This window comes from Periophthalmus magnuspinnatus, chromosome 20 (genome assembly GCF_009829125.3).
Source record: "Periophthalmus magnuspinnatus isolate fPerMag1 chromosome 20, fPerMag1.2.pri, whole genome shotgun sequence".
Taxonomy (NCBI): domain Eukaryota; kingdom Metazoa; phylum Chordata; class Actinopteri; order Gobiiformes; family Gobiidae; genus Periophthalmus; species Periophthalmus magnuspinnatus.
Genome location: NC_047145.1, coordinates 22,055,917 through 22,071,240, shown reverse-complemented (window position 1 = coordinate 22,071,240; position 15,324 = coordinate 22,055,917). Strand labels below are relative to the sequence as shown.

The 15,324-nt window shown below is 39.8% G+C and overlaps 1 pseudogene; it reads right to left on the bottom strand.

Annotated features, from left to right (window-relative positions):
- Nucleotides 1–1,371: 1,371 nt before the first annotated feature.
- Nucleotides 1,372–11,250, bottom strand: LOC117388116 (cytoskeleton-associated protein 5-like; annotated as a pseudogene).
- Between the last annotated feature and the right edge of the window lie 4,074 nt (nucleotides 11,251–15,324).

Sequence of the window (15,324 nt, the reverse complement as noted above, 5' to 3'; positions counted from 1 at the left end):
GTGGACACTGCCTTATATCTATCTGCAGAAAGGAGCTGACTACACTGAAACTGTAAACGGCTCTTGTCTCCATTTACACCCCTAATGGCCCTATTCAGCCTTTAATGGCCCTACTAATGTTCTCTTTTTTTCTTTTGTTTACTTTGGGTCTGAGAGTGGAATTATAGATCATTGAGAGATGATGTCTCAGGCCCATTTCTGTTTCGGGAAGGATTGTTTTTCCTAACAAAAAGATCTTCTTTAACTCCCCTCTCAAACCATTTCTTTTCTCTGGCTCAGATCTGAACCTTAATGGCTCAAGTGATGAGCACAAACACAGAGGGAAAAGTGAAGGAGGAACAACATGTGGAGAAAGCCCTATTTGTTTGTGGATATTCAACATGGGCCTTCAATAGATCTAAGAGAGCTAAAAAAAACAAAACAAAAAAAACAGGACAACAAGGAATCTGAACCTAGAAGGAAAGATGTAACTATTCCTTACAGAGCAGGTGTGTCTGGAAAATGTTTCACAGTATGAGATTCCGGTCTATTTCAAAAACACTTTAATAGGGAAACTGGGTCACCCAAAGGACAAAACCCTGAGCCACAAACAAAGTAATGAAGTCTACTCCATTCAGTTTAGTGAAGAGTGCAGTGAGCGTTACACTGGAGTAACTTAACAGACACTCCATAAGAGAATGGACCAACACAGAGAGAGAGCTCCTCAGGACCTCAGTCTGCTGTTCATCTCCATCTCAAAGACACTAACCTCTCCTTTGAAGAGAGTGAGGTTCAGATATTAGCCAGAGGAAAGAAATGGTTTGAGAGAAGAGTTAAAGAAGCTATTTTTGTTAGGAAAGACAATCCTTCCTTAAACAGGAATGGGGGCCTGAAACATAATCTCTCACAGATCTACAACTCTATCCTCTGACCCAAAATAAACAGGAACAATGAGAACAATAGGCAGTCATTACAGGCTGAATAGTCTCGTTAAGGCTGAAACTGGAGCTGTTTATAGTTTAGATGTAGTTAGCCTCTCCCTGCAGATAGATATAAGGCAGTGTCCACCAGAAATCTGATCAGAACTGAAGATGAGCAGTGAAAATGTCTTCACTCCTACAACGATTTGTCCAGCGGATTTAATTTCGTCTTTTGCTATAAAGAGGCTGTAGATAAAAGTACCTTTCCAAATTAATCAGTGTGTCCAATCTCCAGTGCAGAGAGTACATTTCTATCCTTACACACTGTATAATAACCCGACGACTAAAATGGCTGTGCAAATGGTTGGAGCATATTAAGTAAACTATTAAGTTCAAGTAAATACAACTGGTTAGTGTACAGTGGGGCCACAGCAACATGTGTGACAACTAAACTAAAAGGTCCTATGGTTTGTTACACATAAAGTGAGTTCACTTTCGGTGAACTCTTTGGTTCCGAGGACTTCTTGGCTTTCCCAGTAGCAGGAGCCGTAGGTTTTCCTTTCTTAGGTGGACCTGCAGAGGGCGTTAGAATGATGCACAACAATTATCCTTTTGATCATTTATGAAACCATGTATTTTTGTTTCGTCGTTACCTTGGAGGCAGACACAGTGGACTTCTTGGGGGGGTGCAGGTTTGGGAGGAGCTTAAGCAGGAGCTTAAAACAAGATGGCTCTTAATGCAGCCATTTGACTGACGCACTTATTCAAAGTTACAAGTTACTTCCTTTGTCAAGTTTCAGTTTGTCCAAATCAGCAAGAAAAGGATTAACAGCCTTTTCTCCTTCCGTAGACATAGTTGTACCCAAAGCTTCGAAAGCAGCATCTCTCACCTCTGGAGCAGAATCATTCACTTGCTAAAAATACAGGACAAAAACACAATTTAACAGCTTATATTCATGATCATGGTATTATGGTATACCAAATGATACCATTTACCTTAATGAGCGCTGCAGAAAGGGGTTTGAGGACACTCTTGGGTAACACTGCCTGGGTGCTGTGTCTTAAAGAATGTGTGAGAAATAGCAAGGTTTGCTGCTTTATAGAGGGATTTTTGTTGGCCATTGCAGCTAATATGTCTTTAGAAAGCTTTTGTACAGTAGTCTAGGAAATAAAAATGACACCATAGAAACTACATAGTATAAAAGTACAAAGACACTAAAGAGTGGCACTTACAGTGAGAAAATTTGCATCAGTTGCCTCCTGCAGGGCTTGTACCACCTGTGGTTTGTTCTCCTTGAATTTCTCAAGAATAGTTGGGACTACCTAGAACATCAAATACATTTTTAAGTTAAAAGCGAAAAATCCATAGATCAACAAAAGAGAAGACTCCAGGCTATTTACTTGTCCAGCGTATTGCCCAAATTTCTTTCTTAAACCTGTGACCAGGTCAGCCAAACATTTAGCTGCCATGGACACCAACATTACATGTGCATCATTTCCCACAACCTGCAATGAAATGAAAACAACATAAATACAATAAAAGATATGTGAGGAGGACAACAATACAAGATTTTTACCTTTTTCAATGCCCTAACAAGATCACTCTCCATTTTCTAGTTTTGGATTCTTGGCCATGACCTCCACAGCTTCAAGAGCTTCTTTTCTCTCCTGCCATTCCTTCACCTCCTGTTAGATGAAACCCCCAAGTAAGCAGCATTTTACTGTATGATTATATTCAAGAGGAAGTCAAACATACTATTTTTTCATACTATTTTTTCATAGAAGTCTTCGGGCATCTGGGAAAGAATCTCTGCAGCCTCCAGAAGTTCATGTGGGTCAAATGCTGCTGCAGTTTCCTCAACATCTTCCCCTAATATCAAATGCATGTAAAACTTTGCTCCCCAAATCTTAAAATGTTACATGAAATGATCGAACTGATTTTACCATATGACTGGGCTTGCTGCTGTTCAAACTTTGCCTTCATGTCGTGCTGGGAACGAAAGAACCTGGTCTGCTTGGGTGGAGCAGTGGGTGACTTCACCTACTCTTCCTCCAGCTCTTTCAGCTGCAACGCCAAACAATACACAAGGATGCTTTGATACCTTTTAACTTCATTTAAACATCATATGGATCGTACACACAACACAAATGGATCCCACCTGCACAGAGTCGATATTCTGCTGAGAAGGTCTAACAGCATCTCTGTTCCACTTATAGATTTCAATGGCAATTATTACACTGGCTGTGGTTGTGTCTCGTCCTTTTGTCTCTAAACACAGATGATGTGAGTGGAGTTAAAGCCTCTGCTCCTGTGTCAGATTAACAATGTTGATTATGGCAGAAACCTGTTACATCTGCTGAATGAAAGAACGACCTGTGAACAACTCCTGAATGTGCTGTGAATCATATAGGGACGCATCAACACCACGTTTTGAAAACCTAGTGCTTCATTTTGAGTACACGCGGATACCGAGTAAAGATACCAGACATGATTTTTGATTATACTAGTAAATCTAATTTATTTCATAGGATTTTTATAGTATAGCTGACTTATTCATCTAAGAAGACTCATCTGAGAGTTTGTTTTTCATTTCTAGTGAAATCACTGTAGTTAGGTATAACTACAGAAAATATAAATATAATTTATAGAAAATATAATTTATCTCGATAAGCTCCTGGCTTTAATATTTACCACTCCATCTTTGCAGCTGCGCTAACTGCTAACAAGCTAACTGCTAACAAGCCACTGCTAACGTAACAGTGAGTGTTGTGTTACTTTAACCACGGCCACACTTTGACTTTTAAAAGCTCTATTCAGTCTATAAATGTGTTTGTCAGTTACATTAACTTATAATGCAGCATAAGCAGGTAATTGCCAGCGCCACTTAGCAACATTAGCATGCTACGATCGTAAACACAAGCACTGCGCTGATGTCCTCTGTGAACTACACAAACCTTTAGAGTCCTAAATATTTATATATATGTATGTGTGAAATATGTATATTTCATGTGATCTTCTCATATGATTAAAGCTGCGCTTAATGTTACAGTTAATGTGCACTTTTATGGTCACCTCTGCTCAGAGCTCAGCTCTGTGGAGAGATGAGCTGTGAGCCTCAAACAAGAGGCAGCACAGATACAGTGGTATCGGCTCTTGGTATCAGCAGCCCATTGACGAGTATGAGTACTGGCACCCGATACTGGTATCGGTATCTGTGCATCCTTAATCATTAATATGCACATTTAGGTGAAATCTTTTGAAGGCAAATTTATGTCTCATAACTCAACTCTGCTTTCAAAGCCTGACAATAAAAATAAAAATTATGTAACCCTATAATAACCCTCTTATTTAACGTTCAGTTCTTCCCAATGATCTGATTGTTATAAATTTGATGCTATGTCCAGTCTGTTTTTCTTATGCAACTCTTAACTTGGATCACTACTTTGTTCTTGAGTGATATGATTTGAAGTAAGTGTACTCTTGCTTAAGTACATCGTTTGGCTACTCTATCCAATTCTGACATAAAAAAAATAAAAGATAAATGTAAGCTCACTTTAGTCAAGTGTAATACATTAAAATGCACCAGAATTTTTAACTTTCTCTGGCAGACCCCCCTTCCTTACATGTTTTTATACTGTTTTACTATAGAATTTTCAATCTTTTAACAACTGGTTGTGATGATGTCTTAATGTTGTCAAATAAAAATATGTGGCACTGAAGGGGCGAGGGCAAATTCAGTTTATCGCCCCCTAAAGGCTAGGGACGGCCCTGCTGTAGTCTGACAAAACTAAAATTGAACTGTTTGGCCATAATGAGCATCGTTATGTTCGGGGGGAAAAGGGGGAAGCTAGCAAAACACCATCCACAAAATAGATGGCATCATGATTCATGAACATTATGTGGAAATACTGAAGCAACATCTCAAGCCAGGAGGTTAAAGCTTGGGCACACATGTGTTTTCCAAATGGACAATAACCTAAAGTATACTGTCAAACTGGTTACAAAGTGACTCAAGGATAACAAAGTCAATGTTTTGGAGCGGCCATCACAAAGCCCTGATCTTAATCCTATTAAACATGTATGGGGAGACCTGAAAAAGCATGTGCAAGCAAGGAATCCTACAAACCTGACTCAGTTTCACCAGTTCTGTCAGAAATGGGCCAAAATTCCTGCCAACCATTGTGAGAAGCTTGTGGAAGGATATTCAAAACATTTGACCCAAGTCATAGAGTTTAAAGGCAATGGTACCAAATACTAATGAAATGTCTGACTTTGAAGAAAGTCATGAAAAACTGTGTAAATTGTCTCATTATTCTGGCATTTATCAATTAGAAATAATTTTTGTAATCCTCATTGGCCCAAAACAGAAAAAGTTTAGTCTGATTTTATGTCAGACAGTGAGAAAAAAAGGTTATGTGTCTTTTTATACAGTGTATATATAAACCTCTGGTTTCAACTGTATTTTTGATTTGATATATTCATAATTTTTCATGTTTACCTTGCACCTTCTGGGGAAAAAAACAAAAAATTTCATCCATCTCAAAACATAACCAACATGTGACTTGTCCTTTACAGTAAATAAAATAAGAGCATAATTTAATTACTTCTTACCTTTTACATTGACTTGAATGGTTTGGCAGGACGCAGTTGCCTTGAAAATCTCATTCTCAGCCCTGAAGTAGTATCTATTTGTATGTTGTGTGGTCAGATTTGAAAACATTGTAGTGCAAATTTTCTGACATGTTTCCAATAATTTTCATGGGATATTTCGTCATTGCCCCAGTGCTGTTAATCTGTCTTTGTTTCGGTCTGAAAGTACATGGGATTTGTAAACAGGATTAGGTCAATACTTTTAACTCCTTTGTTGGTGCAGTGACAAACAGTGTAGGATTCCTCTCACTGGCCCAAACATCTGAAATTGCAATTCAGTATTTTCAATAATTAGCAAGTGTTGTTTAGATGTAATTTAAAGTACAGTTGGGCATGTTATTTCTAAACCTGGAATGTTCCACAGCATAGCATTAAACCTACTATCTATATTATATTATATTATATTATATAGCATTTGGGAGGTCCAGGACATGATGGAGGAACTATGTCTCTTGACTTGCCTTGGAACACCCTGGAGTCCCACTGGAGGAGCTGGTTTGGGGTGAGGAAAGTCTGGGAGCCCCTGTTTTGACTGAAGCCCCTGTGACCCAGGCCTGGATAAGCAGAACAGAATGGATGGATGACATTTTGGCTCAATTACAGATGTTACAAGATAATTAACTCACTAGAATACCTTGTTGAGCTGAAGAATATGATTGTTTCTATTTTTGAACCAACACGACACACAAAGACCTAAAAAAAAACAAAAAAAAACAACAACTTTGAAAACAAAAGTAGGTTTCCACAACAGATTTATGCCACTAATATTGAAATGTTATTGACCGTTTATGGAATAGCTCAAGTCATTCGTGGTTATCTGAAATCATATAAACATTATCTATCCACATTCACATGTAATTGATGTTGTAATAGAAAACAATATTAAAGACTTACCAAATCGCTCACTCAGGGATAAAGATTGAAGGGTATGTCAAGTAATAAAGCTTTTAAGTTGCATTACAAACACATATATCAAAAATATGGAATGCATATTGATTGAATAAAGTTTCTTAGGGCCATCACATATACATATATATCTTTTGATACTGAAATCATATAAGTTTTGAATATTATTATGTAATCACCATTTTTATACTGAATTTATATATTCTTTGAATGTTGTATCTTTTTGGAGGTTGTCTAACAAGCACCATACTAAAAGTTGAATACCATCTACTAACACTGAAATTAGGTTAAAGGTAAAACGTGAATTATGGGAGACAGTTGGTCCCTTGCAGAAACTCCTTTAACCGAGTTAAGGCAACATAGTAGGAGGTGAATCATGTTGTTTGACAGCTACTAATGTTTATACTAGAGTGGAGCATCTTGTGATAATACTGAAACTATGCTAAAAGCAATATTGTGTGATATGAATTGGGGAAGGCTGTTGGGGTGTGTAGACGCTCCTTTACAGGGTGGTCGGATGAGACTCAAGGCCGGAAAAATAGACTGGTGCAGCCTGGAGAGATGAGTGAGGCCGGAGGGAGGAACCTGGGCTACAACCTACTCAACATAATATTTGCATATTCATGTTTCATGTTATATTTTTATGTTACGGGGCCAGGGAAAAGCAGACAGACCGCCTGCTGCACACACGAGGGATAGATCATATGACCCCGGGTCCTGTATTAGATTGTAACTGTCAGGGGAATAAACTTTTGAGATTTGAACTGATTGAATCCAGTCGTCATTTTGATAAGAACACGCCTAACAATTGGTGAGCCCGACGTGATCAAAACTGACGCCGTACCAACTGCGCGAGGGGGAGTAGGACTCCGCGCGCCTCCGCTCGGACAGGACTTCTCTCCAAGTGCGGCCGCCAACTCTGAAAGGTGAGCAGAAAGCCTGTTGTGATAAGGAACCGAATTTCTGCTATTGGACATATCAAAATTAAGGAGAGAGGTGCTGCCCAGTGGAGGTGAACATGTATTAAAGGCGCTATTATCGTATAAGAGCGGTCCAGACAAGGTGAGCATATATGTATATATTTTTCTCTCTTTTAAAAGTGTTAATATCATAACAAGAGCAGACCCGGGGTCATATGATGTGGTGAACTTGTGTGATGTGGTGTTGTGTTGTGTTGTGTTGAAGGTTTTTATCTGATAGAGGACATGTTGAGATTTAGATCTTATGTGTTGCTCAACTTGGTGAACTTGGTGTGTTTTAGATTGTTATGCAATTGAGAGTTTTGCCCTGCCTGGTGTAAAATATGAGACCTAAGTATTTTTGTGCAGCGACCTGAAAGTGTTTGTGTGCTTATGTGCTAATATTGTATATGTTTAAATTAGATACAGTACTGAGCTGAACTCTATAGGTAGGCGGCCACCTCGTGTGGTGCGCTGAAATTAGATAGGCTACCCGGCGTGGTGAGCAAAATAGATTAGGTAGGCGACCCGGCGTGGTGCGCTGAAATTAGATAGGCTACCCGGCGTGGTGAGCTGAATAGATTAGATAGGCGACCCGGCGTGGTGCGCTGAACGTGTGTGTGTGTGTGTGTGTGTGTGTTTATGTGATAAGATAAATTGTGCCCGGAGACGTATAGTCTTTTGAGAAACCAGTAAATTGTGCCGCTCCCCGACAAGGTGAGCTGATTGTGTTTAACATTTTTTGGGTGATAAAGTGAGTTATACCAGGCAGGTGCAATAGTCTAAAGTGGAGTTTTCTTATAATTGTGTAGGTTTAGGGTCACCAAGTTGAAATAATACAGTACAACATGGACGGATAGTGTGCATTCTGACTAGACATTTGGACTGTGGGGGCTTGGGGCCCTGGGCCTGGGACCCACTCAGCTGTGCAATATTTGGATAAACTGGCAGGGACAGAACTTCTTCTTCACTGTGGGTGGCTTGGGTCTCTGACTTCTCCTTTTTAGCCTTTACCGCATGGAGTATTGGCTGGAGCAGAAACCACATAGGCTGCATTTGGGGGAGGAGAAAATAAAGGTGAAAACCTGGGGTCTAGAAGTGTCGAGTCTTTAAAACTGAAATCACACATGTCCTGCTGGAACCCCCACCCCGCACAGACGTCTTGGCCTCTGCGTTGGGTGGACAAGGTCAAATCTGGTGGGACCTCTGTGTGGTGAAAGGTTTGGATCCATACATTATGTTTACACTAACATTTCCATTCCCAATAGTCCAAATTACAGGTGTGTAAATCAGACTTAGAGACGGACAGAATTGACAATGTACAAACATAATTGTACCGCTACTATGACAAAAGAAACATGGACTGACAGACTTGTATTAGACATAGTAAAGTGACAGGAAAGTCTTGTAAAGTAATGGGAAAGTTCTTAAACTGAGCAAGACAGTGTTTAAAGAGTGGGAGAGTTTTTAAAGGGTGCAAACGAGTTGCAGATTGGAGGCATCCTAGGACAAGATATTATTATACTAAAATATTGTTGTACTATTAGATTATATCATAATATAATTCAGTCTAAAATATGAGGGATTTGTGTAATAACTGTCAGTGCTGCTTGTGACTACATTAAAGCTGCAGTTCAGAAAATCTGTAACTATCTCTATCGAGCTAAAGTACGAAATGTGGACACAGAACACATAAACAGGCATAGTTATAAAATACAATCTGAACCCATGTTCAAAAATGTCAAACAAAATTGTACCGATGATAGATGATGAATAAATACACTTTATCCCATATTGGTGCCTCTGTGAGTGGTTTAGAATGAAAGCAATTTACCAAATAATGATCCCAGGAATATGATTAAACTTGAGTTTAACCACACCTACATGATACAAGACCAATGGTTAAAGGGCCACAGTTGATGATGTTTGTGCAATGCAAAGAGAGAGCAGTATGTTTTAAACTCATCTGACAGTGATGATTTATTTTAGCATTCGAGTAAACATTAGAAGAATTTTGTTTAATTAGATCATGCTGAAATTTAAGTAAATAATTCAAACCATGTCTTTATAATTATTGAAAATTCCTCACTTTAACTTTAGGATATTGTAATATAGATACAGATTTCTTATGCAAACTGTTTACACATTTTTTTTTGGAGGTGAAAATGAACAACTTGTCCATGCAAGTTGGAATAGACTTTGAATAGATTTTAGTTTTGGCTGAAGTGGATTTGGGATGGGTCTTTGGCCTGTTGTGTCTGGGTGGGCGTGGTCTAAGTGCAGTGGCTCTGGGTGCATCGCTCCAGCTCTGAACTGAAAGGTCACATGACCTGGACTGGCTCTGCTCTGCTGTTGTCTAAAGACTGTCTAAACATGGCTGCTGCGTCACTGAGAAACATGAACTGAACTAAAACCAAAGAAAGTCCTGATGGCTCTGAAACTTATCTGTGGACTGGGCTCCTCCACTACTGGTCACATGACAAATGAATGAACTGAATCAAAAGCTTCAAGTGCTCTGCTGCTCCTCTACAGGCCCCATGGAACTGTCTCTGCTGCTGCGTTTGGGCTGTGTTTACCTGGGCACTCATGACTGGAGCCTGTTCTCGGATCCACACAGTCAAAGATTTTGTTTTTTAACTTAATTTCAAAATTTAGAAGTGTATTCATTTATTTGAAATAGTTTTCCTCCATTCCTGAAAATAATCATATATCAATATAACATTATTTAGGCTATTTCTTTTCATTGTACATTAGCGCTGTTAAACTGGGGCTGCTACGTACTGCATATGCAACGCATTTGAAATGGCATTTAGAATGGTCACAATTAACAAAATTAGAAACCAAAGTTTTTAGACAATAGAATTTCCAATGTGGAGAGAAATATGTAGCTTTATTATGTGTGAAATCTGAGACCGCTGGGGTCTGAAAGGCTTTAAATAGTTTGGTGTAAATGTTTAGTTCATATACTATGATACTTTATATTAGATCAAAATGTTAATGCTCCTGAATGTGTTTGAACTTTGTATTTTAAACTGAATTATATTATCAGAACATAAAACAGTGGCTTTTTAATGCTCGTAAAACAATTGAGCTAACAACAACAACTAAATAGGGTAGTCACAATAAAGCCATTTCAATACATCTGACATATGAAAAACAAAATGTTCAGCAGTATGAATGTGTCTAAATTTAAAGATAATTGAACACTAGGAAAAATCTGAAAGAAATAAGTCCCATTTAAATCTTAATCAAAACCTGGTTTTAAATAATGTTAAGTATTTACAAATAGAATAAATTATTGCTGTGAATGAATGTTTGAATTATATGAATGTTGATCAGATAAAATAAAGTTGTTAAAAAGGGGGAGGTTGCAGGTTATATAACTTAAGGCTAAACTGGACGAGGAGGTTGCAGTTGATATAATATACAGCTAAACTGGACAACATTAACAAAGGACATTTATGGTTAAAGCAGTAATTATGGCATCTAATACACACTGATGCCTCTCAATAGATACAGAAGGGATTTACCACCAGCACTGTACAAACAACTGAACATTCAATAGAACTGATAGACACTGGCAGGTTATTGACTCGAGCTCAGTATTTGGACTGGCACAGATATGACAAATATGTACCAAATATGTAACCAACAGGACAAATAAGTGTCACAATAGACCACCTGACAACTGACAGACTGTTACATATGGCTATATTTTATAGAGGGGGGCCTCATCACTTGAGCAAATGGGGAAATAAAACATGAACTTTACCAGAATGACATGGTTGGATGCTTTGCCATTAGCGCTGATGGCAACGTGATCCACAGCCAGCATTCCTGATTTCTCTTTACATGAGATCTTAATTAGGAAAAGGATGGACACTCCTCTCCAACCTGAAACAAGTGTCCTTAAAAATCTTCAAATTCATAAGGTCTGGATTACAAAGCACTGACTAACGTAAGTCTATAGTTCTCTCCCAATAGGTCCAGAGTCTCTGAGAACCCCCTGGTGACTGGTAAGGGTAAACTAACCTAAACTGAATAAAAACAGCTTAGAATGTATCTGACCTGAAGCCTATTCTGTGAACCGCGAGGATACTCTTCTGTGATCAAGGTCATGATTAATCATTATATTCCTACTCATGGCTTTCCAGCTCTGATTAGGTCTGATAATGGTACACATTTCCACGACCATGCTCTTCAAAAGGTTGAAAAAATGCTTGGTCTGTGTCATAAATTTGGTTCTGTGTATCATCCTGAAAGTCAAGGACGGGCTGAACACTTTAACAGACAAATTGGCTAAGATCTGTTCTACTTCAGGGCTTAATTGGTTCCACGCCCTACCCCTGGCTCTTCTGGCAGTGAGATAGTCTATTAACAAAGTTACTGGTTTCTCTCCTTATGACTTGCTCACTGGACGTTTGATGCCAGGGCCAGGGGCTACATTGGTACCACAGGAAGAGGAGCCCCTTCCAAATCTCCAGTACAAGCCATACTGGAATCAATTGCGGCATCTGGTATCTAGTTTTTTCTTCTCAGGTGTCGGAACGGCTGGAGGTGTCCACCAAGGAGGCTGCTCTGCCTCCACCCTCTGAGGTCTATCTGAAAGTTCTGTCTCATAAGTGGTCTGAACCATGCTGGACTGGCCCATACAGAGTGACTGCTCACACCGACAGGGCTGTCCGGTTGGAAGGCAAAGGCCATAAGTGGTTTCATCTAACACAGACCAGACCGGTGGACCCTTGAATTTTTGGTGTTTGTTTGTTTGTTCTCTTTTTACATATTTCCATAGGTGTATTTTGTTTGCTCCGGTGACGTTCGACGGTTTTAAACTCCGGGTGTGGTGTTAGGCTTTGGTCTCTCCTCCCTGTACATGGTTTGGTAATACGTCCTGGCGGAAGGTTAAGTACACTCACACACACGCACAGCTATTTTAGATTGCATGGAGCTCCCCCTGAGCAAAAGGGGGAAATGGGGAATTGTAGTGATATTGATTGGGGGTGTGCTGGTTGCCTTCGCCATCCTTCTCTGGGAAGCAAATCAAAAACATGTACAAACCAATGTGGAAAAGATTCTCCTAAAACTTGACCCACGGTCAATCTCAGAATGTGATAAGTATGTCAAAATGACCATACAGGACACCAAGGGGCCATCCCTTGCATTCCAATTTGATTTATGTTCCGTTGTTTATTGCAAGACTCCAAATGCCCTGTTAAAAAAAGGGGTTGTCCCCCCAGTGTTAACTATACAAAGTGACCAACTTTACAGATTGTATTGTGTGCTCATCGGCCAGACCGACTCTAAAGACCCACCCTGCGCCAATTCACCTAGACGATCATCATGGGTATGATTGTATGTTGAACCTATTTGACAGTAATAACACTAAAGAGAATGAAATATGTATTGACTTGTCCAAATTATACCCTCTCTAGAAAAAGCCTGTGCAGCCCCCGATGTTCACTCCAGTATGAGCTAATCATATCTGTTTCAATTCTACTAAAGGCGATCATGAATCTTTGCAGTGGGGAGAGCTTCCAGAAGACTGGTGTGAACACGTGGTGCAGCTGCCAAATCCAGTGCCCTACACCAGAATACGGGGAGATCTATATTGGCTGTGTGGAGACATGCAATTGAGGTACAAGTTGAAGGCAAAATTTACGGGCATTGGTGCTATGGTGCGGCTAATTATGCCCATCACCCTCTGGGGACACCTTAATAAGACTCTACCCCACCCTCAGAGGGCTAAACGTTCAGTGATGCCAGAACTCCTGGACCACAACAACCCCACTTATATTGATGCTATTGGCATTCCTAGAGGGGTCCTGGATGAATATAACTTAGCGGACCAAATAGAGGCCGGCTTTGAAAATATACCTCTAATTGCTGCAATTTTCCCAATCACCCCAAACAAAAATGTGGACCCCATCAATTATATTTACTATAATTTGCTTAGGCTTAGTTCAGTAACTTAACGAGGGACGCAGTAGAAGGTTTGGCCGATCAGCTCCACCCAACATCATTGGTAGCCTTTCAAAACAGAATGGCACTAGACATGCTCCTCGCAGAGAAAGGCGGGGTTTGTCATATTTTTAATGATCAATGTTGCACCTTTATTCCTAATAACACAGCTCCTGATGGGTCAGTGTCTAAGGCTCTGGAAGGACTGCGCATGTTGTCTAGGGACATGCACAACGCGGCTGGAGTGGAAAATCCGATGAATACGTGGCTAAATAATGTATTGGGTAAATGGAAAGGTCTGGTTGTCTCATTGGTTACTTCATTGGTCGCCGTGCTTGCTATATTTGCACTGGTGGGATGCTGTTGTGTGCCTTGCATTCGTGCCCTGTGTCTTAAGGTCATTAACACTGCAGTTTGTCCGGACCAGAGGGGACAGTATCCTTTGTTGAGTATGGAGGATGACGGAGGGGACCAGCTGCCACGTGATGTTACCTTGCTCTGGGATGTGACCTCTTAGAAGAGGTCAAAAGGGGGAAATGAAGGGTATGTCAAGTAATAAAGCTTTTAAGTTGCATTACAAACACATATATCAAAAATATGGAATGCATATTGATTGAATAAAGTTTCTTAGGGCCATCACATATACATATATATCTTTTGATACTGAAATCATATAAGTTTTGAATATTATTATGTAATCACCATTTTTATACTGAATTTATATATTCTTTGAATGTTGTATCTTTTTGGAGGTTGTCTAACAAGCACCATACTAAAAGTTGAATACCATCTACTAACACTGAAATTAGGTTAAAGGTAAAACGTGAATTATGGGAGACAGTTGGTCCCTTGCAGAAACTCCTTTAACCGAGTTAAGGCAACATAGTAGGAGGTGAATCATGTTGTTTGACAGCTACTAATGTTTATGCTAGAGTGGAGCATCTTGTGATAATACTGAAACTATGCTAAAAGCAATATTGTGTGATATGAATTGGGGAAGGCTGTTGGGGTGTGTAGACGCTCCTTTACAGGGTGGTCGGATGAGACTCAAGGCCGGAAAAATAGACTGGTGCAGCCTGGAGAGATGAGTGAGGCCGAAGGGAGGAACCTGGGCTACAACCTACTCAACATAATATTTGCATATTCATGTTTCATGTTATATTTTTATGTTACGGGGCCAGGGAAAAGCAGACAGACCGCCTGCTTCACACACGAGGGATAGATCATATGACCCCGGGTCCTGTATTAGATTGTAACTGTCAGGGGAATAAACTTTTGAGATTTGAACTGATTGAATCCAGTCGTCATTTTGATAAGAACACGCCTAACAAGATGAAATGGTACATAAAGAACAGGTATTTCAGCGGCTGCACAAACCTGCAGTGTTGATTTAAAAGTTCTCCGAAATGAGACGAGCGACTGATGATGTCAACAAAGCAGAAATGCCACTCTGCATTCTGTGTTGAGGAAGTAACTTATTTCATTGGCCCATAGACGTCTAAGAATAACACTGGGTAGCGTAAATGACAGATTTATTACACAATAGTTAAATTGTTTGACTCATGAAGGAAATGACATGTAAAATATTGTTCGGAAGACTTGTGGTCTCATGATTCCTGTATTAGTATTTCAAACTGGCACTTGCAGTAAATTTTAAGTGGGAACAAATAAAAATGGATTGAAATGCACAGGAAACCTCACTTCTTCCAATAATAGTTTTAAAGTTAACAACAACAATAAAACACACTCAATGGGTGTGCTTTTTGTGGACATTTCCCACACTACATGGAGGTGTACGCTTCACTCGCTGGGCTCGGAGGAACTCTTGGTGCTTGGGAGTCGCCACCAGCCCACGTCACCTTGATGGAGGTGGTGGAAGTGCAGAGGGTGCACGTTGCCCTCATGTTATAAAGGGAACATGTGATGGTCAGGCCAGACAACATGACAGTTG